Source organism: Sinocyclocheilus grahami, unplaced genomic scaffold (genome assembly GCF_001515645.1).
Source record: "Sinocyclocheilus grahami isolate Dianchi unplaced genomic scaffold, SAMN03320097.WGS_v1.1 scaffold95.1, whole genome shotgun sequence".
In the NCBI taxonomy this organism is placed as follows: Eukaryota; Metazoa; Chordata; class Actinopteri; order Cypriniformes; family Cyprinidae; genus Sinocyclocheilus; species Sinocyclocheilus grahami.
This window is the reverse complement of record NW_015505274.1, coordinates 1758421-1783496: the sequence shown is the minus strand read 5'-3', so window position 1 is coordinate 1783496 and position 25076 is coordinate 1758421. Positions and strand designations below refer to the sequence as shown.

Here is a 25076-nt window from a genome sequence, read left to right as displayed (position 1 = left end):
TTTGAGTAAAGAGGGGGAGGAATCTTTAGCTGCATTGGAAATCTAATACTTCCCTATTATATAGTAAGCGTAAAACTGAGAGTAGTATGTCCGAATTCATAGTAACTGTAAAACAGTTGTCGAAATGTACCTTGGATGGCTTACTACTTCTGGTGAGATGTTTTGGGTGATTTTGAAACTATTTTCATTGGTGGAGAAAAACTTATACAAACTAAATGGCCAAATATTGTCTGAAACGTTACTTGATATTTATTTGTGGTTTATAGAACAGTCCTATCAAACTAAAATATCACACATGCTATCATACAGTTTATTTCAGTTGTATAAATATACACAAACAGTTAAAAAAAAAGAAGTATCAGACGGATCCTTTTCTTCATTTGTTGTCCATGCTGTCAACTGCAGTACACAAGTTTTTCTCTTCTGACAGTTTTATCAGTTAAATGCTGAATGGATCAAAACATGTCCATAATTTGCTCTCACAACACCACTGTGACACAGATAGGAGCTTTATCCGATTTGACACTCTTTTAAAAAAACCCACAATGACTCTAAAACAGGAAAGAGGAAGAGGCACCAAATCTGATGGATCCCGCACGTGTAAGAGACATAATCACATGTTACCACTGTCTTTGACCCATCTGCGTAAAAAAGTTCATGCATAAATTTTATGCTGATCAAAGGCCGGATTCCAACCCCAAACTTTATATTTACTTAAAAGTAAAAGTTTGGGGAAGTATATTTGGGCAGTGGTGTGACAAATATACAATAAATTGATTGATTGTTGTGCTGGGTGACATTGTGCAAACATTAACAAAAGCATTCTTAAATGAAATTAAATCTATACAATTCTTGCCAAAATGCAGTCTGATTAGATGTACAGCCTTAGATGTCAACAACAAAAATCTTTGTATTTATTTAGCCATTATAACTATTAGTTAGTTTCATTTATTATTTGCATTTGCCATTATTTTTCCTCAGCTCTCTATAACCAGAGTTGCAACCCTTTTCTGCATTATAAACCTCTGCCTTTGAGTGTTCATTCTTAAGTGGATTGATAAGAAGCATCCAGGCAAACAGTTTAGTTTCCACAGTATTGCTGATATTGTGGTACAATGGAAACATAACAACTCCATATCTGTTTAGTGTCAGTTGACTTGTCTGGACTGTCTATGAAGTTAGCATGCACATTACTTGCTCTGTTAGACTTCGTCTGTGACAGTTTGATGGACTGATCCGGTTCATTTAATATGGGATAATCAGGGATTGGGGTTGATTGCGTTGCAGTGGGTTGGAAGGCAAAGAACATCTGGGCCTCTGGAAATGATATGTGGGTATGGAAGAGAGAGAGAGAGAGAGAGAGAGAGAGAGAGAGATGAAGATAAATGCCTAGGAAGTATTAGAGAAGCACTGACCATGTTCATCTCCATCAAGGGTATAAGTTTGGTTTTGTCCTACACATTAAAAATGGCCTTTTATAGCTGGTTGTTCGTGTTTAGAAACAGTATTTATATATTTATATTTCACATCAGTTTGTACACAGAATGTCATATGTCATAATTTCATGTATACATTTGTATACTATCTTAACGTTTAAAAACGTATAAAAACTTTTTTTTTTGGCAAAGATCATTATTTTATAAATGTTATTACGTTTTCAAGAAGTCGCACCACATTACATTCTACAACCTGAACTTACTTTGCCTATAATATCTGATATTTTAAGAAACATATTGATCTTGTTGCACATGATTGGTTGACGTGTCTGTTGGACTACATGACTTTATTGGTTGCACCACATGACAGTTTTAATGAGCAGTGAAGCAGTTTTGTAGAAAAATCTCTCTCTCTCTTTTTTTTTTTAACAAGAAGAGAACACTGATTATTTGGTCTTGTGTATTTTTACTAATTCTCTTTACTCAGCAGTGGCACTTTTTATAAAGTGAATCTTTGGTTTGGGAGGTAGTACCTATCTTTTTCCAGTTGTGTAACTACTAAATGTTCTCTGACTTCCTGTCAGTTTTACATTAACCATGTAGTTTACAAATGTGGGTGAATACGGCTGTTTAAAGGGAAATACAGTTTTATAGAGTCCATTGTTGGCCATGTGAAAATCATGACATCAGCCACTAAAATTTAGTGTGCAGTTTTACCTTTTGAAACGAATGTCTCTAGCCAACGCTTTGAAACTGTTTGAGTTTATAATTAGCCCCAGCCTCACTACAGCAATTGGTTTAAATGCATCTTCTGACCTAATTATCAGTCAATTTATATAAAGCCTTGAAGGCTTTGAAAAGGCTAGATGAAGTTTCAGTTTTAAATGAGATCAGGTTCATTTTGTAGTTTTTTTTTTTATGTCTCAAGTATCTTTTTTTTTCTTTCTTTTTTATGTAATGACTCAATTATAGAGTAGTCAAGACTCTTACAACAATGTCTAGTTGTCGTAAGCTCCAACAACTTAGTCAAAAGTTTGTTTGCACTGGTGCCTGGGCAGGATGCAGCTGGATCAAACATGAAAATGACCAAAAATATATGTGGCTCGGGTGCAGCACCTTCACCATCTGTTAGATTTCCTCTGTGATGTTTCACTTTCAAGGTCTCTCTAGCTCCTCATCTGCAGCAAGACAGGTGCCTGCCTCACAAATTTACATACTTGTATAGATATTATTAGCATGAAGCTCAGCACATCGCCCTTTTGGTGCACATTTGCATAGGCTCATGATAGTGTAGTAGCAATACCTGAGTTTGACCTGAGATTGATTCCATGTTTAAGGTCCTTTTCCGATCCCTTATTAATTATCCCCTCATTATTTGATCCCAATAAAGGTATAAATGCCCCTAAAGCTTGTAGAAAATGTTATTTTTTTTAACCCTTGTGCTATGCTGAAAATCCAAATTTGTTATTTCCGGTCAAAAATGACCAGCCTTTTAAAAAGTCAAAAAGGCTTTGTAATCTATTATGCAATATTATCACAAAATCTTGGATTCTTTTTTTTTTTTTTTTTCATCAGTTTCCTTTCAATTACAACAGGTTTGGTATTTCTTTTGGGAACTGATTGATCATAGGTCTCATTAATCTGAGCCTGTGCACCACAGTTTTTGATTGGGAAAAAAACTTTATGGATAATTTTGGCAATGTTTACTTAAAACCAATTACAATTATCAATTAGTTCTAAAAAAAATACAAAACCTCTGTCTATTTAAAACAAGTTAAAAGATTGAATCCAATATTTGGTAATTATATAGAATAATAAAAAATTTACAAGCAATTTTTCGTAGGTCAGCCATTTTTGAAGTGTAAGGTGGGGAAAACAAATCCAAAAAGTACAAAAATGATGACAGCTTTTTAGGAAGTTCTTATACCTTGTTTGAGCAGAGTCAATACGTTTTAGTCCAATGTGATAACATTAACATTTTGGGAAAAAGAACATCATCTCCGGGTCAAAATGACTGGAACACAACATGAGGGTTAAGAGAGTTGTGTAACAAGAATGTAAAACAGTAAAGCCTGTTTTAGTCTGTGTTGTAAATATTCCTGAGTGAAATACATGATTTTTCCTTGATTTTCTCTGTCATGTTTTCCATATGAGAAATGTTTTGCCTGTTGAGGCGTGTTTCTACAGAACTGGTTAGCGAAGAGAATACTCTGCACTGCCTGCCAAGCTTGTGTATGAACTGTGTGTGTGTGTGTGTGTGGGTGAGAGAGAGAGAGAGAGGAAGGGAAAAAACTGGGATATGATGGCAACTAGAATAATTGTCTCAGAGTTTACACAAACAAAAGTCTCTGTCAAAACTATCTCTTCTAATAATAAAGATGTCTGAGATAATTATTTTAATTATTTATTTGATAATTTCTAATAATCAAACATAATTAAGTCCAAGATATAGTGGAAGGCAACAGAGATTTTAAAAGGAAAATTAAAGAAATCTAAATTATCCAAAAATAAAGTTTCTGTGTATTAGGCTTGCCGTGATAGACGGTGCTGGCGGTGATACCGGTGTTAAGCCACAACACCGGTTACGTCACTTACCTACCGTGGCACCGACCCCCACCATCGTTTAGATTTTTTATAGTAATAAAAATCATTTAGTTCAGTAAAAGAACAGACACTTCAATTAAAAACTGAATGCGGCTGCTCAATGCAGTTGAACAACAGTTGCATCACAGATCAGATTTAATTTCTCCAGTGAGGAGAGTGAGTCGAGCTGACTGACAATAAGAGTGAGGTGAGACAGACAAGACGATCGTGGATTATTTAGTTTCGAAACGAAATGCAAAAGCGCCTGTTTGGCAATATTTTGGATTTTGAAAAGCCTGTTGACTTTTGCCATTTATCTAAGGTGATTTTGGAAGTTTTTTTAAACATTCGTTTCATATTTAATTGGTTCCACATTGTTTGCTGATTTTTACTTTATTTAAACATTGTGTCATTTATTTATTTTATTTGACATCAAGGTGTATGCTGTGCCGCCAAGCTTTCTTACTCGTTTTGCTAATAAACGTTCTACGTTTCTTATTTATTTGGTTATATATTATACATGTTTACTTGTTTCCAGTTTTGTACATTTAAACTTTATGTAAGTTATTTGTTATTTTATATTAGGCATAGCCTGCCCTATAGCATGGTGTATTTTTATTTGTTTTGTTAATAAAAGTTCTATGTTTTATAGATATGCTAAAGTGAGTTTGACGTTGTATTTTGTTGTTGCATTCAAGCAATTGACGCCTAACTGCCACTAATTTTAAAGTGAAAGTAAAATGTGCATGGCGCTTTTAAGCTATTTAAAAGCGAAGGAAAGCGAGGAAAAGAGGGACAATTCAAACGAACTAAAAACGAACAATTGCTTTACTCTGAATTGCCACTATTTGAAAGGGAAAGTAAAATGCGCACGCCAATTTTACAAGCTATTTAAAAGTGAGGAAAAGAGAGAATTATATATATATATATATATATATATATATATACACACAGTGGTGTGAAAAAGTGTTGGCCCCCTTCCTGCTTCCAGTTATTAGGTTTAGGGGGCAAACACTTTTTCACACAGGGCCATGTAGTTTTGGATTTAGTTTTCCCTTAATAATAAAAACCTTCATTTAATAACTGCATGTTGTGTTCACTTGTGTTATCTTTTACTAATATTTAAATTAGTTTGATGATCTGAAACATTGAAGTGTGACAAACATGCAAAAAAATAAGAAATCAGGAAGGGGGCCAACACTTTTTCACACCACTGTATATGTTATATAAGCTTTTGTTTGGTGAAAATCTGCTCAGTGCTCACAGAACCCTGTTCTGAAGGGTAAAAAAAAATCATTATTTCTTAAAGTATTGACTGTAACCTCCACTTTTATTTGTTCACAATTTATGTTTACACTGTTCAGTGTTCATATTTTGAAAAGTGGAGCAGAATATTTTTAGAGATCCATAGGTTCATCAGGTCTTCTTTGTACTACTATCTGTTATCTGTGGGAGCATGTGTCTGTTTGCTGTTGTTATTAGAGAGATAAATGCATTGTGGTCTGCTCAAAAACTCTGCAGATGTGTGTAGAGATTCATTTATTTTGATTCACTCTAATTTGTCATAGTATCTGGGCAGAAAACAAGAACAAGCTGTTGCATAATGGGTGCATGAAAGACATCTCCTGTCAACTGTCCTGTCTATTAAAAGCTTTTAAATTGCTTTAAAGTCAGCTTGAACTGGTTGTTGTAACCAAATTTATCGCAATTATATCCAAGTAAAACAGAATAATGAAGAAGAAAAAAAGAGAGCGGTGCTTAATTTTAAGGTCTTGTTTATACCAAGAAAAATAACCATTAATACTAACAATGTTAGCCAATGGATGATAAGGTTATGTTTATTCAAAGTGTCCACTGTTTTTATGTTGTCTACCATTTTATATTCTTAAGCTCTTTACAGCAGGATGGATTCTGATTGGCTATAAATGTTTTTAGCGTTTATCATCTGAATGATTAAAGATATTGTTGCTCTGCGTCGTTATTGTCATAGTGTTGGTGTAGAATTCCTTATTCTTTTAAAGTTCAAATAAATATTAACGTTGTAGTTATTATGTTGTCCTGCCCAAGCCATCAAACCAACATCGTCAGAGAATTAATGCCGTTTTAGAAAAGCTAATTTTTTAGATTTTGGTTAAGATTGTAAAGACAAAAGCCTTTTTTTCTATTAACTTGCACAGATTAATTTTTCACCACAAGATAAAGTGCACCAAAAACAAAACAAATAGGGTCAGTTACGATTTTATTTTACATGAAATTAGATACAAAGCTTCACGTAATTTGTCTGGCCAAACTGGAGCACAGTAATAGCTAATTAGAATTGTCGACCAATTGATCAGTTTTGCCAGTTAATCGGCACCGATAGCTGATTGCTAGAACTATTGGCAGAAATCCATAGCGATAGTTTTTCCGGGTTGCGTCCGTTGCTGGAGCGTTTGAGAAGGTCAGCTGTTATTATACAGTACGAGAGCGAGAGTGGCCTCTAGAGGCAAATCACTGACACTGCTGTTTGTTTTGACACGTGACACTGTGCGCTGCACAGAGCGGGACACTTTAGACGCGGATTTAAATCAGACAACGAAATGCTGTGTATACAGTATACTACAGTACATGTTTTTATATCATTATAAAGTAATTAATTTGTTGACTAGATGCTGCATTAGTGGCAGCACCTAAAGTGGTTAAAACAGTGTGACCAAAACACATTCAAGTCCAACCAAATGTTTAATGTCATGAATGTTACCATCTATTTGCATTAGTTTATATCCAATTGGTCACTTTTATGCATTTGTTATCCATCGAAGTTGCATATTTAAAGCTGTGACGTGAGAAAGCACACAGAGCACCAAATAGTTTTCCATTAAATTATATTATATTTCTCCCAGATTGTTGTTCGTTTGTGTAATGACTTCACCCTAGGCTGGAAGATTGTGTATTGTGCATTTTTCAGTGAAACGTTTGTCTTTCTGTGGCTCTAATTAAAGTCTGTATGCTTCATATAGAGAGCTACAGTACAGTACACTTTTTCTTTCCATTTTGCTTCTTACTTGAAACTCATCAACGCTGCTTTGTTCATTCCTTAGTGAACATTTGCCTGTTTGGTCATTCAACAAACTGTTTAGACCTCCGCTTGAACTGAACGCGATGCTTCTGGTGTGTGATTCCTGCAAATTATAGACGCGACGCAGAACTGCGCTTTTTGTCCAGTGTGGTTTTTGTTATTTTGAATAGATAATCAAAGCCAAAAATTGCGAGAGTATACATACAGTATGTATGTAATTTCAATGCTTTGGCCTTTGTGTAGATATTTAAACATGGCCATTTTTAAGCATGACTGTTTGGATTTATATGAAATGATTTACAAAAACACTTTACTAACATTAACTAAGGTTAATATAAGCTATAGAAGTACTGTTCCTTGTTAGTGTGTTAATTTCAATACCTATACATTTTAAAATTTTCTGTTAACATTAGTTATTAAACTATGAACTAACATTAATGATCAATTTATAATTAATATTTCATATTAATATTTTTATTCTATTTAAAAAGCATGGTTCAGTACTTTGTTTGGAAAAAAGTTAAGCACTATTTAGTTTTCATTCAGTATCCATTTAAAAATTATCGGTTGATTAATCGGTTATCGGCCAGAGTGGTCCAACCTAGCTATCGGTATCGGTAAAATCCACTATCAGTCGACCTTTAATTAGAAAGTATTTGACATTTAAAGTGCCCCTATTATGCTGTTTTTAGTTTCCTAATATTGTTTTGGGAGGCTCCTACAACAGGTGTAATAATAAAGGTCAAATAACGCTTTCGTTTTCTCATAATATACATTTAATTTAATTTCTCAATGATTCGTAAACGATTCGTACGAAGCAGTTCAAAGAATCAGGCTCTCTAAACCCCTCCTTTCCGTGAGCCTACTCTGCTCTGATTGGTCAGATGGCCCAGTCCTATGTTATAGGTCTACTGCGTATAACACATATTGGAAACAATACGCCCATTGTCATAACTGAATGACAGCTCCGGAGAAAATATATATAGAGAAAAGATGGTATCGATTTTACCTTATAAATTTGAGCCCGAGTCTGATAATGAAACGTCTAGTTGATCAACCAGACACCGATTCGCAAGCACGACAGGAGCAGGATGTTTCTCAGTGGTAAGTGTCAACTTAGTTTGTGGTAGTTATAAGACGTGATAGCAGCGTCATTGTTAGAATTTATTTAGGTACATGTGGGGGAACTGTATCAGAATGCCAAGCGAAGATGAAAACCTCTGCTGCCATGAAGTACGACAGGTAGTATTATACGTTGTGCATTAGATGCCTCTTTTATAAAGAATTAAGTTTTTTTTTTTAATCTGTAGAAAATATAAACATCTATTATTTATCATACTTGTATGTTGTGATTCGGTGAAGCCAGCTGGTCCAAATAAACGGTACTGAGCCATCTTTCAAGAGCAAACATTTTATGAATTCCACGTTGAACTTTCTGAGATTAGAGAAGCAGTCGTCAGTAAAATGACGTGAACACAAAAAAGATTGGGATTGTACTGCTCTGGTATCGTTGAAAAAATGAATGTCAACCACTGATTCTTTGCAGCCTCATCATTCGGAAGTGAAAATAAAATGAATTTACTTTCACAGTGTAGGACACCGTGTCTACTCGACATGATGTTAACCACACAAACAAGCTACAGTGTTTGAGGGTGGATCAAGTTGTTGGCGTCCGGACAACATAGAACATAGGCGGGCATTATACAACTGTGTTACCCTGTGATGTGTAGCCATCACAAAAGTGGGATTTGAATTCCCGATGACTTGTTTAGGTGATTCAGAGTAGATTTTTTTTGAGAGACAATAACTTTATTTACTGTGCACTGTCGGCTTCACAACTTTGCAGATAGTTTACGTTCACAGACCGCTATTGTAACGGGGCTGACAAGACGTGAGACGTGTGGATCCATCTGCAAGCTTTTATTTAAGAGACGTGGTCGTAACAGGCAGGGTCGAACAATGGCAAACAGGTATATGGCGGGCAAAACACAAGAATAGTCCTAGGGCTAGCATAGGTCAACAATCGGCAGACAGAATCACAGGGGCGAGACTAGAGGGATAAATCCAAGAAAACAGGCAAAGATCAGGACACGAGAAAACAAGACAATGCAAGACTAAGATAAGGCTATGGACAAACTAGACAGGCTCCGTAGAGTAGCTATCGCTATGAGAGTGATAAATGCTATACAATACTCGGCTGAGGGAAGGGATCAGAGTGAGTGTTATATAGGGAAGATGTGATTGATGACAGCTGTGTGCAATCAGTGCTGTGTGCAATCAACTGTGTGTGTGTAATCAGTGCAATGGATGATGGGAACTGTAGTCCGGGTGAAGTGCAACAGTGGTGTGGTGCAAGAGTCCATAGTAGTGAAAGGGTGACCTCTGGTGGCAAGCAGACGGAAGTTCATGGACCGGATTCGTGACAGCTATATTACACACTGCATGAAAGGCAATATTCGAAATGGCATAATAGGGTCACTTTAAAAAAGCATTTATGTGGAATAGAGTTTTAGACCAATGAGATTTTACTGTGGGCATGGCTACCTAGTGCAAAAGGACAGCAATCAAGCCATGTGACCTATATTTTCTTTCGCTTGCTGCGGTTAATGGCTATTTATGACAAAAACTCAAAATCTCAAAACAAAGCTGCTTTTGTGTCTCACATAGGCATTAGGACAGAATGTAGTTGCATCACAAGTTGCATCTATAAATTTCCTGCAGCAAAAAAAAACAAAAAAAAAATCTAAAACAATCTAGTTGTCTAGTAAACAATCCTGATCTTTGACCCTTTACTGAACCCTTAAACTGATAACCCAAAGCTAACAACTTTATTTTCTTGAAGTTTTGTTATGCTGACAGATGGAGATATCATGGATATCAGTCAAACCCTTTCCTAAGTCCATGGATAAAGTGAACTGTGTGTGTGTGTGTGTGTGTGTGTATGTGGAGACCACTTATGTGCTGTATGGTGTATGCCAACTGGTTAGGATGGTCTGCAATGTTTCTGCACATGCATCAGCATCACTTTGCAGCTCTGCAACTGCGATCAAAGAAAACCAAAGCAAGTTCAAGATGCATCTCATTTCCTGCTGTGTCATGCCATGGATTCACACCATAATTCATTCAACACCATCAGCACCTCAATGCCGTTACTGTGGTCTTAACAGCTCTTCAGTGTTTTCCTCAGAGGCTTGTCCTCCTTAACCACAGAGACAACATTGTTGTCTGTTGTTCAAGGCCAACACATCGCCGGTTTATAGTCATTTTATACCTGTCTGATTGTGATAAGTATTCAGGAAACCAATTCTGCCGAAATCGGGTGCTGATTTATTGATTTAGTGTTCTATGAATCCTGTTCTATTCACTTGCACAATAAAGGTTGTTTTATTTGCTCTTGCTGTGGTTTTAGTGCAGTTTAACCCTGTAGTACAGTTAGTATAGTTGCTTATACAAGATTACAGTTATTGTTACTGCTGTAAAACCATAGCAAATGTGATGTCATTCAAATAGTCAGATAATCTTTCCAAAACATTTAAAGTCATTATTGGCAGACTCCTAACAAGAAGGCTATAAAGGAAAGATTGAAATCGCATCATATGACCCCTTTAAGGCAGCTCATTTGGTTTTGGAGATTTTGTCATTTTGGTATCAGGTTTTTTTGGTGACTAATGTGTTTTTTAAATAGTAACATTTTGGCAGAAACTGTATGTTTATCGTTAGTGATAAACTACTTAACTTAATTGGCTAATTAAAGACAAGTTTGCCGATTTTCAATCAGCTTCAATCAGATTTGTATTGGCCGATTTGCGATATACGGTATATACAGTGGGTACGGAAAGTATTCAGACCCCCTTAAATTTTTCACTCTTTGTTATATTGCAGCCATTTGCTAAAATCATTTAAGTTAATTTTTTTTCCTCATTAATGTACACACAGCACACCATATTGACAGAAAAACACAGAATTGTTGACATTTTTGCAGATTTATTAAAAAAGAAAAACTGAAATATCACATGGTCCTAAGTATTCAGACCCTTTGCTCAGTATTTAGTAGAAGCACCCTTTTGATCGAATACAGCCATGAGTCTTTTTGGGAAAGAGGCAACAAGTTTTTCACACCTGGATTTAGGGATCCTCTGCCATTCCTCCTTGCAGAGCCTCTCCAGTTCTGTCAGGTTGGATAGTAAACGTTGGTGGACAGCCATTTTTAGGTTCCAACAAAACAATACATACTATGAAAACAAATAAAGTGAATGTAACTAGTGCTGTGTTCGATACATCGATACGACGATGTATCGTCACAGAGATTTGATGATACGAGTATCGATACAGCTGGCCCTGTATCGATATTGTGGCACGTGCGCTGCAGTGGACCGGGCTTAATTTGAATACAAGAACACCATTTAAAACAGTTAGGAAAGTGCAAGGTTTCTAAAAAATAATGAATAGAGCATAATGTATAGGCTACAACGAGGTTTAATCTGGCCACAGAGGAACACAACCGGGTCGCCTGATATAAAGAAACCCGAAACAGAGCTTCCCACTTGCGCAATACGGAAATATGTGGTAAGTGTGCTACTTATCTTTGTCAACCTGGCAACCATGTGCACGTGCTCTCTCTCCAATGTGTTTAAATGCGCTTGCATTCTGAAAACACCAGTAAGCTTGCAGTTTAGCGATCTCCACTTCAATATTCTATTATCAGAAAAGTGTAATTCATCAAGTGTTCATTTATGAGAGAGAGAGAGAGAGAGAGAGAGAGAGAGAGAGAGAGGCAGTGTATGTATGAATTACCACCGTTTTGCCGCATTTCTCTATTAACAGTGAAGCTGTGGCTTAAATTGCTTTAGAAACGATGATGTTTCCAGCTCCTTGTTGAGAAAGATAATGTAGCTCTTCAACGATTAAGCTATTTTATTGATCAAATTGCGGGGCAGCGCTAAAAGGTTTGTCTAAAATGGTCTAAATGCGAAAAAGAATGTCTGCGTGCGCGCTAGGTGTGATCTGACTAAACGTGTGTGCGTGAGTTACAGTGAATTAGTTTAGAACACTTCTCATTTTTATTTTTATTTTTTAAACGTAGAGAGTATGTTGATTTGTGCAATGATAACCTACCAGCAATGTTAAGATGATTTTAATATATTAGAATGACTACATTACAATATAAATTTATTAGAACGAGTACATTATTATTTATTGGCTTAAAAACAAGATGCAAACAATCAGAATACAATCAGAATATTGTACCTGGTGGGGAGAGCCCAATGTAAACATGAAACAGTGTGGTACAGTTATGGAGGCCCTTCATAATGCAGAGGACAACTGCCTGCTCTGCCAATAGTTAGCAACGGCCCTATAGTATGCAGTGTTTAATAAACAGCTGTTTTACTCAATTCTTCTGAGGTGAAGTTCAGTGTAGTCCTGTATTGTGATACATATTGTATCGTGGCCTCTGTATCGTGATACGTATCGTATCGTGACTTTGCTGGTGATACACAGCCCTAAATGTAACCATGTAAGCCTTTATATTACGTGTAAAAAAGGGTTAAAATCTCATTTCATTCTAACATTGTAACATTGCAATCTAAAAACAAAACTAAGGCTTTTAAAGCAGAAGTTAAATTCACTAAACTAAAAATTAAAATAAATGAGAACAAAAGCAGAGTTGTGTTAGGCTATTTTGATTACCACATTACAGTCACTTTACAGTCAATGCTATAATAAAAATAGACTTACTTGTAGGTTTACAATTCTACATGTCACATTTATTGTCCAACTACAAATATTTCAGCAATCAAGTGTGCATTTATGAGAGAGAGAGAGAGAGAGAGAGAGAGAGAGAGAGAGAGGCAGTGTATGTATGAATTACCACCGTTTTGCCGCATTTCTCTATTAACAGTGAAGCTGTGGCTTAAATTGCTTTAGAAACGATGATGTTTCCAGCTCCTTGTTGAGAAAGATAATGTAGCTCTTCAACGATTAAGCTATTTTATTGATCAAATTGCGGGGCAGCGCTAAAAGGTTTGTCTAAAATGGTCTAAATGCGAAAAAGAATGTCTGCGTGCGCGCTAGGTGTGATCTGACTAAACGTGTGTGCGTGAGTTACAGTGAATTAGTTTAGAACACTTCTCATTTTTATTTTTATTTTTTAAACGTAGAGAGTATGTTGATTTGTGCAATGATAACCTACCAGCAATGTTAAGATGATTTTAATATATTAGAATGACTACATTACAATATAAATTTATTAGAACGAGTACATTATTATTTATTGGCTTAAAAACAAGATGCAAACAATCAGAATACAATCAGAATATTGTACCTGGTGGGGAGAGCCCAATGTAAACATGAAACAGTGTGGTACAGTTATGGAGGCCCTTCATAATGCAGAGGACAACTGCCTGCTCTGCCAATAGTTAGCAACGGCCCTATAGTATGCAGTGTTTAATAAACAGCTGTTTTACTCAATTCTTCTGAGGTGAAGTTCAGTGTAGTCCTGTATTGTGATACATATTGTATCGTGGCCTCTGTATCGTGATACGTATCGTATCGTGACTTTGCTGGTGATACACAGCCCTAAATGTAACCATGTAAGCCTTTATATTACGTGTAAAAAAGGGTTAAAATCTCATTTCATTCTAACATTGTAACATTGCAATCTAAAAACAAAACTAAGGCTTTTAAAGCAGAAGTTAAATTCACTAAACTAAAAATTAAAATAAATGAGAACAAAAGCAGAGTTGTGTTAGGCTATTTTGATTACCACATTACAGTCACTTTACAGTCAATGCTATAATAAAAATAGACTTACTTGTAGGTTTACAATTCTACATGTCACATTTATTGTCCAACTACAAATATTTCAGCAAAATGTATATTTTAGTCAGTGTTATTGCGCTCCTATTTCATTGATCTCTGTCTGTTTGGCGCGCTCGTTCACTAAAGTCTGTGAAGTTTAGTGGAGAATCCCAAAGCAGAAGGCTCATGCACTTCTGACAGAAAAATTGAAATATTTCCATGGCTTTCTAACATTTACAGATGGAGAATATACCTGTGAAATGTAAGTTATGCATTCAGGAAGACAGCACATCTCAAACACATTAAACAGCACGAGTAGCCTAGTGTCTCTGTCAGCGGCACACGCAGCCTTTCTGTCAGAGCATATGACGGGCTGAGCCGCTTAAACTAATATGCGAAACGAAACCATGAACTATGTCTTACCAGTTTTTAAAGGCCTTAATATGAAGCTTGTCACATGTTTAGTAGAACAGACTGAATTATGCACTTTCTCTGCAGCAGCTCAGTCTGTGTCCTCTGCTATATTTTCAGATGCGCTCGTATCAAACTACTGTATATCGATATAAACGGTATTGCCTCATATCAAATCGCTTATTAAGAAAAAATGTATATATCGTACAAACTCGATATACCGCCCAGCCCTACTGCATAGACAGCTAAGTTTTATTAAAAGCCCATTTTGCTAGAAGCAAATTAAACCCTTTAACCCTAACCAAAAAAAATTTTGTGCATTTGTGCCTTTTTGTATGAATAAGTTTTTATTTAACAAATTTGTGTACATCTCATTTGCATTTCATGAACTGTATTATGGATATATTTGTGTCATTGCCAGCTATCGTCCACCCTGCTTGATAAATATTACCAGATTCAGCCACTGAATAACCAATATAGGTCAGGCGCTATTTATCATGGTCAATTTTTGTAAGCTCAAGCTTGTCTGTTGACAGCAATCAGAATCTGACCGTGTTGAAAGAAATGATAAAAGTTTTGTGCATCTTCAAACAGATCTTCAGCAGCTTTATCTCACTGACCTTTATAGCAGGTTTGAAGTACACAGTCTGTGCACATGTAGCTTGTCATATGATACGATCAATGCAGTTTTACCAAAAGCACACATCTGCTGACGGCTCACTAGTCTGTCCTGTTTGCTTGATGATTTCCCGTCAAAATGAGGGTGAGACTTTTCATATTCATCTAGGTAATGAGCAAAGTGATTTCTACAGCTGTGCTATGATCAAGCGACTTTGAAGCATGATTAATGTGTGTTAACAGCTGATAATTTCTTTTAGAAACATTCCTGAGGACCTTTTAGACTGACATCACAGCTGTATGTCATCAGGCCAGGCTGTCAGGAGCATGACATCAGGACTTTAATCCTGCTACATTTGTATAGTAACAAACAGTCTTTAAAAAAACACAAACTTAACCTCTGTTATAGGCTTTTAGTCAGGGTAGAAGCCTTATTAATTACGCAGATGAAAATGAGGCTGTGAATTATAGACTTACAGTCTTTACAGTGGCATGCACTGCTCTGGTCTTAATCACATGTAATTTTCACAACTAACAACATTCAAAACTTGAAAAATGTTGTCAGAACAATCAGTATGTTGTTAAGGAACAGTACAATCTCTCAGCCTCGTTTTCATTCCTGTTAAAAATTAAAATCTGCATGAAATCAAAATTTACCCTATTTACTTTGTTAGCACACATGGCTAGTTTTGAAGTGATCAATTAATGCAAGTTAGTCCCATGAAAATAATAGTTTGTTTTAGTAATCTTTAATCAAAATCTGAACATTTCTGGAATGGCATTTCTCTGATGACGTCAGTTTGATGGCTTGGACAGGATATCCTTAACCACTCCCTTCCAACCGTTAATTTGCTGCGAGTGAGAGATGGAGAGGAGGAGTGCTAAAAGAACTCTTTAAATATGGCGTTATGGTGCTACCCTGACTAAGGTCTGTTTTGTCATCATGTAATTGTAAGAGCAGACATTTTTTTATGCACTTTTGCTGCTGGATCCCCCCCCCCTTTTTTTATATAATTTTCTTTTATATTTTATATTTATATTTTAATCTTTTCATCTAAAGGTATCATAAGCAAGTGTTCAGAACTCATGACACAAGCATTGGTGCTAAAAGAACATTTCCCCATAATTCAAATTCAAGAAATAAGTTAAAATTGTACAGTTTGGTGTTAGTTCTCAGGGCTGCACCAAAAACATACATGCAGCACGAGCAGTATAGTCAGATTAAAAAAATAATTTTTTTGGACTCTTTTTGAGCAACAACCATTGGATAGAAACTAGGGGTGGGAATCTTTAGTCACCTCACGATCCGATTCCGATTCTGGGAGTCACGATCCAATTCCAGAACAATTCTTGATCTACTTTTTTCCCCCCTTATTAATTAATTAGTTTACCGAGTTGAGAATCTTAAAATCCTTACATTTACATATCCTTACATAAGTAATTAAGTACTTTTTAAAACAATTACAAATTGAAAAAAATAATTAAAACTTGTATGTTAAGACTTTTAAACGAATAAAACTACAAAACATACAAGCAAGTAGCAAATAATAAAGTGGGGCATAGAAACATATTACAAACAACAAACAAAGAGTGCTTTCAGTATTTAAGATTATCTGAATGTTTTCCATTCAACAACTGTGAGTGATTTTTCTTCATCTTTACTGTTGTTCTTTACTATAACATCATAGACAGCGGGAGATCTATTAAGCTGCATTCACGCACGGATCTCTTTTGAAATATAAGAAGTAATGTGGTTTGTCCTGTCCATTTAATCACTTAAGACATAACCGGCTGTGTTTACATGAATTTTGCGTCATAAAACCATTTTGAGACGCAAGTGCATTAAACCACATACATGGAGTCGCGCGAGCACAGCCGCATGCGCGAACAGTCTTCGCATTTGAAATTGCGCGTCAGCATTTGAAAGCGCGCGTCAGCATTTGAAATTGAAAGCAGCCTTCTGTTAGTGAGGTTCATATTTTAAATATATGTCCACTGCATTCCAAACCACATAAATGATGACTTCGTAGAGCATTTCTCAGAATCGATCCAGAATCGTTGGAGAAAGAATCGCGATGGATCGATTTTTTTTCTCCCACCCCTAATAGAAACAAGTCCCATCCCTACACTTTTTCCTCTTTAAATAATTTGTTACACTCAGATGTACATTACGGAATAAAAGATCTGCCACTACTTCCATTTCATTGCGACTTTAAATCATTACTGAATGGTTGTTTGTGACAACATTTGCACAATTTCTTTTTTGGTGATAAATTATAAAATGCATTAGTGGTAGTGCTGGGCGGTATACCTGTTCATACCGAATACCGGTGTTTATTTTTGTTATGATATGAATTTTTAAAATACGGCAATACCGGTGTATGTAGCTTAAACAACGTTTGGAACGCAACCCTGTTTGAAAGGGGTCCCTTTTCACTGTTGCACTGTGGTGAGGGAACAGCTGTAGGTGTTACTAAGCGTGAAAGTTCCGAAAACTGAAGCTGTAGAACTAATAGAACGTGATGACGCAGAAGAACTCATCCACAATATCCACATTGACCGCCACAAATATCCACTGCCCCCTGCCATCAGCTCCCGCGTCTCACACACACACACGAGCGTGACTTTAGCACTAGATTTAGCAACTTTCAGACCATTTTAGCAGCTTTTTTCCATAGAATATTCATACTGACAAACCTAGCGACTTTTTTGGAGAAACCTTAGCGATGGTTCAGTTGGAAGATTTCACCAGTGCTGTCCCGCGAACGCGAGGTCTGACTTTCCCGGAGAAGTGTCACCTCTCTCTGCGTCTGTTCTGTGCAGTGAGCGGCAGAGAAGCAGAGCATTCAGTTGGCCGCAGCCGTCATCATGACAGTAAAATAGGGCATTCTAAGTCAATATACTGCAGTATTTCCTCTCTCAATCAGTAGAAAATATGGTTAACACCCGGTCATGCATGAAAAAAAAAATACCGTCATGTACCGTGAAACCAGTATAATTTTGAAAAATACTGTGATATACATTTTTGGTCATACCGCCCAGCACTTGGGGATGGGGCTCCCTGCTGCAGAATTCTATAGGAAACAGTGGGAGGCATAAACCTCCTGCAATGGGAACATTCTCACTAATTCATTATAAAACCCCATTATAAAACCATGGAAGACCCCTCATTACAAACAGACAGGACATGTGGAATGAGGTTTAGCTGAAACACCCTGCTTTCACAGAAACCCCAGAGAGGAGCAGAGAATGTGGACTTGTTCAGTGGTTTGTGGTAAGCAGGTTTGTTTTATGTTTTTTTCCCCGCCTCCTCTCTCTGTCTGTCTGTCTCTTTCTGGGTCTCAGCATTCTCGTCTCACACGTCTGCCACAGTACATTTTTTTGTTTTAAAACCTAACATCTAAAATGCTGAACCATGTGGCTCAGCAAGTGTGGTATCCCACAAATACATCCACCCTGCATATAAATGCTTACAGTACACATTTTTTGTATCTTGCTGGGTCAGTTTTTCACTTTTCACTTTTTTTTCCCCACTTCAATTGTGTGTTTGTTTGTGTGTGTTAATATAAGTGCATCCCTGCCTTTTGAGCGCGTTCCCCTCTTCATCAGTCTCACTTCTGTCTCAGACCAGGTGAAATGGAGAAGTGCTGGACATTTCTGCAAGGCTTGCATCCTGTGTGTTTTTAAGTTAACAGATGAGTTTGTCAAAAGTCATTGTCTTCCTGTGACCTTGACGTTAGTGTAACAGAGCAGAAGTATTATCAAAGGGATAGTTCCTCCTAAAATGAAAATTCTGCCATCATTTACTTACCCTTATGTTGATCCAAACCTGTATAACAACTTGAAAGAAGATATTTTGAATAACGGCTCAGTGTTTTGCTGTTCATACACTGAAAGTCAAACATTCTTCAAAATATCTTTTGGAAGGACATGAGCGTGAGATGGATACTACATCCTTTTCAGTTTAAATGTTTTACTGGAAGAGTTCATTTAGAGATTTATTTGCATTCAGCAAGCAGAATCATTGAATTTAGTAGGATTCCTTTTACTTTTGATTCTGAATTATTCTTTCATAGCTCTCTTTTTCTCTTCAGTGGAATTAAACTGTCAGTGTGGTGTGCTGGGTTAGTAAGATCAGGAGATGATGCGCTTACAGTAGCAGTGCATTGTGGGTGTAGCCCACTTTGATTACTCACCCTGGGCTTTCTCAGCTTTCTGCTCATTCATGGATGATTCCCTCTTTTTCTCGCTCATTGTCACGTACACATACAAACACAGACACACACAAACATATCGGGTGTGAAGTGTGGTTAGCATTTCCCTTTGAGAGGGTTCTGTGCGTCAGTTAGTCAAGCTATTCAACTTTAAGCAGGAGTTTAGCTGGTAGACATGCACCTTAAAGTGGTTGTGAACAACAGTTTTTAATTTTGTGATGTTTCCTGATTTATAATGTTAGTAGGATTTTTAAAAACTCAAAACTGTCATAATTTGAAAAAAAAAATGTAAACACTCTACATTTTTGGTCATACCGCCCAGCACTTGGGGATGGGGCTCCCTGCTGCAGAATTCTATAGGAAACAGTGGGAGGCATAAACCTCCTGCAATGGGAACATTCTCACTAATTCATTATAAAACCCCATTATAAAACCATGGAAGACCCCTCATTACAAACAGACAGGACATGTGGAATGAGGTTTAGCTGAAACACCCTGCTTTCACAGAAACCCCAGAGAGGAGCAGAGAATGTGGACTTGTTCAGTGGTTTGTGGTAAGCAGGTTTGTTTTATGTTTTTTTCCCCGCCTCCTCTCTCTGTCTGTCTGTCTCTTTCTGGGTCTCAGCATTCTCGTCTCACACGTCTGCCACAGTAAATTTTTTTGTTTTAAAACCTAGCATCTAAAATGCTGAACCATGTGGCTCAGCAAGTGTGGTATCCCACAAATACATCCACCCTGCATATAAATGCTTACAGTACACATTTTTTGTATCTTGCTGGGTCAGTTTTTCACTTTTCACTTTTTTTCCCCCACTTCAATTGTGTGTTTGTTTGTGTGTGTTAATATAAGTGCATCCCTGCCTTTTGAGCGCGTTCCCCTCTTCATCAGTCTCACTTCTGTCTCAGACCAGGTGAAATGGAGAAGTGCTGGACATTTCTGCAAGGCTTGCATCCTGTGTGTTTTTAAGTTAACAGATGAGTTTGTCAAAAGTCATTGTCTTCCTGTGACCTTGACGTTAGTGTAACAGAGCAGAAGTATTATCAAAGGGATAGTTCCTCCTAAAATGAAAATTCTGCCATCATTTACTTACCCTTATGTTGATCCAAACCTGTATAACAACTTGAAAGAAGATATTTTGAATAACGGCTCAGTGTTTTGCTGTTCATACACTGAAAGTCAAACATTCTTCAAAATATCTTTTGGAAGGACATGAGCGTGAGATGGATACTACATCCTTTTCAGTTTAAATGTTTTACTGGAAGAGTTCATTTAGAGATTTATTTGCATTCAGCAAGCAGAATCATTGAATTTAGTAGGATTCCTTTTACTTTTGATTCTGAATTATTCTTTCATAGCTCTCTTTTTCTCTTCAGTGGAATTAAACTGTCAGTGTGGTGTGCTGGGTTAGTAAGATCAGGAGATGATGCGCTTACAGTAGCAGTGCATTGTGGGTGTAGCCCACTTTGATTACTCACCCTGGGCTTTCTCAGCTTTCTGCTCATTCATGGATGATTCCCTCTTTTTCTCGCTCATTGTCACGTACACATACAAACACAGACACACACAAACATATCGGGTGTGAAGTGTGGTTAGCATTTCCCTTTGAGAGGGTTCTGTGCGTCAGTTAGTCAAGCTATTCAACTTTAAGCAGGAGTTTAGCTGGTAGACATGCACCTTAAAGTGGTTGTGAACAACAGTTTTTAATTTTGTGATGTTTCCTGATTTATAATGTTAGTAGGATTTTTAAAAACTCAAAACTGTCATAATTTGAAAAAAAAAATGTAAACACTCAGTTTAAATGGGCGTGTCTTCTTTAAAACTTTAATGTAAAGGCCACTGCTGTGATTGGCTATCGTCTTTGCATATTAATTTAGTGTTACATATGGAACTCTTTTGAAAACATAGACTACTATTACGTTTTTACTAATACAGCTGCCATGATTAATCACGACTTACATTTTTTGAACATCTTGCGTCATTAGTGTTGCATTTTAAAGTGTCAGGTTAACTTCTAAAATCTGTGGGCCTCTATACGTAAGCTGTCCACCATATTAGAAAGCCGGTTCATGAACACTTGAAAGCAAGTTGACTTATCTGGAATTGTAGTTATATGCATGTGTGAATATCTATATTTGCAATAGACTTAAGCAAATTATTTTGCTAAACTAACACAATACAACAAGATGAAGGTGTTAGCTAACACATTAAAAAGTTATCATAGTTTAAAAACCTGTAATATTGAGTTAATACATATAAAAACACAAACCAACACATTCTCACCTGTGAACGGTTATCCCATTTCTTCGGAAATTCAAATCTTGGCAGCTACAACCAGAGGCTACACAATGTTGTGGCATCTTGGAAATCTCATGTTTTTTAATTTTTACAGTGAGTGATGTTTCAAGATGGCTAACGCGTCTATATGTGGAACAGAGATTCTAAAGGACCTTTATACACAATTAGATGATTTTACAAAATCTTTTAGCAGAAAGAACACATTTTATTTGTTTGAAACAGGTACTTTTTCGTATTTATTTCCCCCCCCCCCCTTTTTTTACATTTTAAAAGTTTTCTGTTAGGGTTAGGTTATAGTATTTGTAGTTAGCTGTATATAAAAACTATAGAAGTCTATGGAATGTCCCCATTTAGCCAAGTAAACGTGTGTGTACATAAAGGTGAAGTTTTTAGTCATTCTTAGGTTAGTTGTTCACCACAGTGGTAATGATGTTGCACTGTGCTCCTGCAGAGGGTAAACTCTCTAAACAGGAAGAGGGAGGTGTGTGTGTGTGTGTTTGGAGAACACTGTTTACAGTGTCTGCAGGCAGAGCCCACCATCATTTCCGTTCGGTTTAGAAAACCACCAAAAGGATTCAAATAACAGAAAATAGAAAACCCTGCCTTGATTCTGTGAACTCTTTAATGAGATTAGAAGTATCATCTTTTCTCAAACGCAGGAGGAGATATAAGTGTGTGAGGGAGTGGAATGCTGTTAATGTACTGTAGTATAAGCTAGTTTAGTACTCATGAAGCTCATTCAGAGTGAGGACAAATAAAAGCAACTCGTGTGTCCAACCCCCTACAGACACGCACAGTTTTCCTATGTCCGCAATGACACTAGAAATCCTACATCATTTCTTAGTCAGCATGTGTCAAAACTCGTGTTGAGAGGGAAAAAAGGGAGGACTAAGGGGCTGTTCATACAGAATGCATTTTTGTGCTGCTTTTCCGTTGTTGTTTTTTATGTAAATATGCGCTACAGACATGTTTGCTCAAGATAAGAGAAGTTCAACTTTTAAAAAACACGTCTCTAGCCCATTCACACCAAGAACTATATAAGGTAATGACGTTAATTTTATTAGCGTCCACATCAGTGCACAATAACGTTCTCTTTATTTTAAGCGTGCACTGCAGTTTTGTCACCTGCCGCTTTAAATGCTCAAGCTCTTTAAAATCAGGTGGATGCCCTCAATGCTTTTATTGTTAATTCGCTGGAAAATATTGTGATGAAAGTGATTTCAACAATATTGTAAAGTTCCAGTCTTGGTTGCTGATTGGTCAATACGGTATTTGTGTTGTGCTAATTAACAATATAGTAACAGTTGTGAAACAAATATCAATAAACAATGCAGACATATCAATGTACAGGCCAACTCTTAAAGGGATCATTCAGACAAATTTTTTTATTCTGTCATTATTTACTAATTTTGTTCTAAACCTATATGACTTGATTTCTTCTGTGAAACACAAAAGGAGATATATTTACATTTCTCAAAATTAGTTTGTGTTTCACCAAAGGGCAGACTAGGTTTAGAACGACATCAGAGTGAGTAAATGATGACAGAATTTTAATTTTCTATCATGAGAGATGGCACTTTATCAATTTATTTAAATTTGTGTTCTTGATATTTTTAATGTCTGCTAACTGTTTCATAAAAGCAGTGATGCACACAAGGCCATGTTGTATTTTGAACATATTCATGGCTAATGAAGGGTTTGCTAACAACAGCCTTCAGCCTTGACAATATTCTCAATAATGTACATATTTGAGTGCATTTTTGACATAGAAACAGAGCCACAGTGTTATTTTCAGGTAATTCAACATGGGCTTGCTTACAGCTGGATAGGAGAACGTATTTTTAACCAGAAAAAAATAACCTTTATTACTAGTGCTGATATAGCGGCATCACTAGATGGCAGCAGAGTGTTTGTGTGGTCAGTGTGCAGTCAGCAGGCTTTTGAGTGCATGTGTATAAACAAATGGATTTTAGTTTCTCAGAGAGCAGCGTTTTCCCCAGGCAAGACATGATGGTTATTGTGGAAAACATTTTACGTGAAGAGCTCTGTTAGCTACCTCGCTCTCTTTATTTCTCTCTTAATTGCTCTGTTACTTTATTCCTAACAAAAATATACCTTATTTAGTGTAATTTACAGCCACAGAGTGAGTATGGTCATTTACAGACACAGCTTAATGGTCATCTACTGCCCCCAATTAAACATCTCACACACTGTAAAAGAATAATTTATGTTTACGGTCCATATAATAAGTGTGGTGACTGTAAGTATATTGATTAGTATGTTGTGAGATGCTCTGTGTATGAACACAAGCAGATACCCGACCACCCGTACCCACTAGGGGTGGGAATCGCAGGGTACCTCACGATACGATACGAATCTGAATGAGAAGCCCTCCCAAGCTGATCTAGGAACAGCTCTCCTCTCCCACCTGCAGACTGATGCCTGTAAACACAGCAAATGCATTGTCAAGTGAGTGAAGCCCAGTATTTATTGTCCAAGCATGTCCAATAAACTAGTCCACAATGTGTCGTCAGAACATACTTCATTTATTTATTTGTTTGTTTGTTTATTTATTGATGTGGAAAATCCTGAAGTCGTGGCTTGTGCTTAAAGAAATGAGAGGCAATTCCTCTGATTCTGTGTTATGATATAGTGACTTCTTATATTGCTGTATTTCATTGGGCCGTTTTTTTTTTTTTTTTTTGTGATTTGTGTGTGTTTCTCTTATATTTAGATTTTGTTTTTCATTTTATTTTTGTGCTATTTTTTGAGTTTTGTTTGTTTTGTTTTTGTTTAGTATTTTTTTATTTTATGTTCTGTTTTTGTTTTGTGTTTTTTTGTTGTTGTTGCTTTGTTTTTTGTTTAGTATTTTTGTTTTTATTTTTATTTGTATTTTTTTTATTTGTAGCAGGGTAGAACAGTGCTAGTAAAGCTGTTTGAAATAGCAGAGAGAGAGAGAGAGGGTTGATTGCTTAACAGGGCTATTTGTGTTTGTGCTATGTTTTGTTTTTTGTTTTGTTATTGTCTGTTTTTTTTGTTATTTGTTTAGAATTCTAGCAGTATAAATCATTAAACAGTCATGCCAGTAAAGCTGTTTGAAATTGCACAGAGAGAATGAGGGGTGAGACTGAGAGGGTTAGGGTTTTCAGTTGTGGAAACTGAATGGCTTTCCTGTAATGTAAAGGATGTAACATTACGTGACACGGGGCGCCTGCAGGTGTAGGGCTGACTGACCTGAGAATCATTTTCCCTGCAAATATTTCAGCAGTTATTATTTGTGTCCTTTATTTCTGTTGAATGAACCAGGTGGCCACAGTGTCAGTTATCAGCCATAACAGTAAAATACTTTGTGGTTTTTGGAGCCAGCATTTTAGTATCAGTGCACTAAATAATTTAATTACTAACCATAATAATTCAGGATTGTTCATTTTGTTTAGATTTTTTAAAGTTTTCTTAAGTGTGTCTGCATGTGCAATGTTATTCTTCTTTGTGCCCAGTTTGTGTAGCACATCACTCACACGGTCCCCCGTTGTGTTGGAGTCCTGTTGGCCTTCATCCAGAAACAAAGGGCTGTGTGCATGCGTGTGTGTGTGTGTTATGCCAGATCCATATTTGATGAACTTCTACTTATCTCTGCCACGAGTAGCTACACACACACACAC

General features: G+C 36.6%; 1 protein-coding gene across 1 annotated transcript in view; it reads left to right on the top strand.

The window, feature by feature from the left end:
• The window catches only part of abr (ABR activator of RhoGEF and GTPase), a 204014-nt gene that overhangs the window by 1864 nt on the left and 177074 nt on the right, over positions 1 to 25076 (top strand). The window lies entirely within an intron of this gene.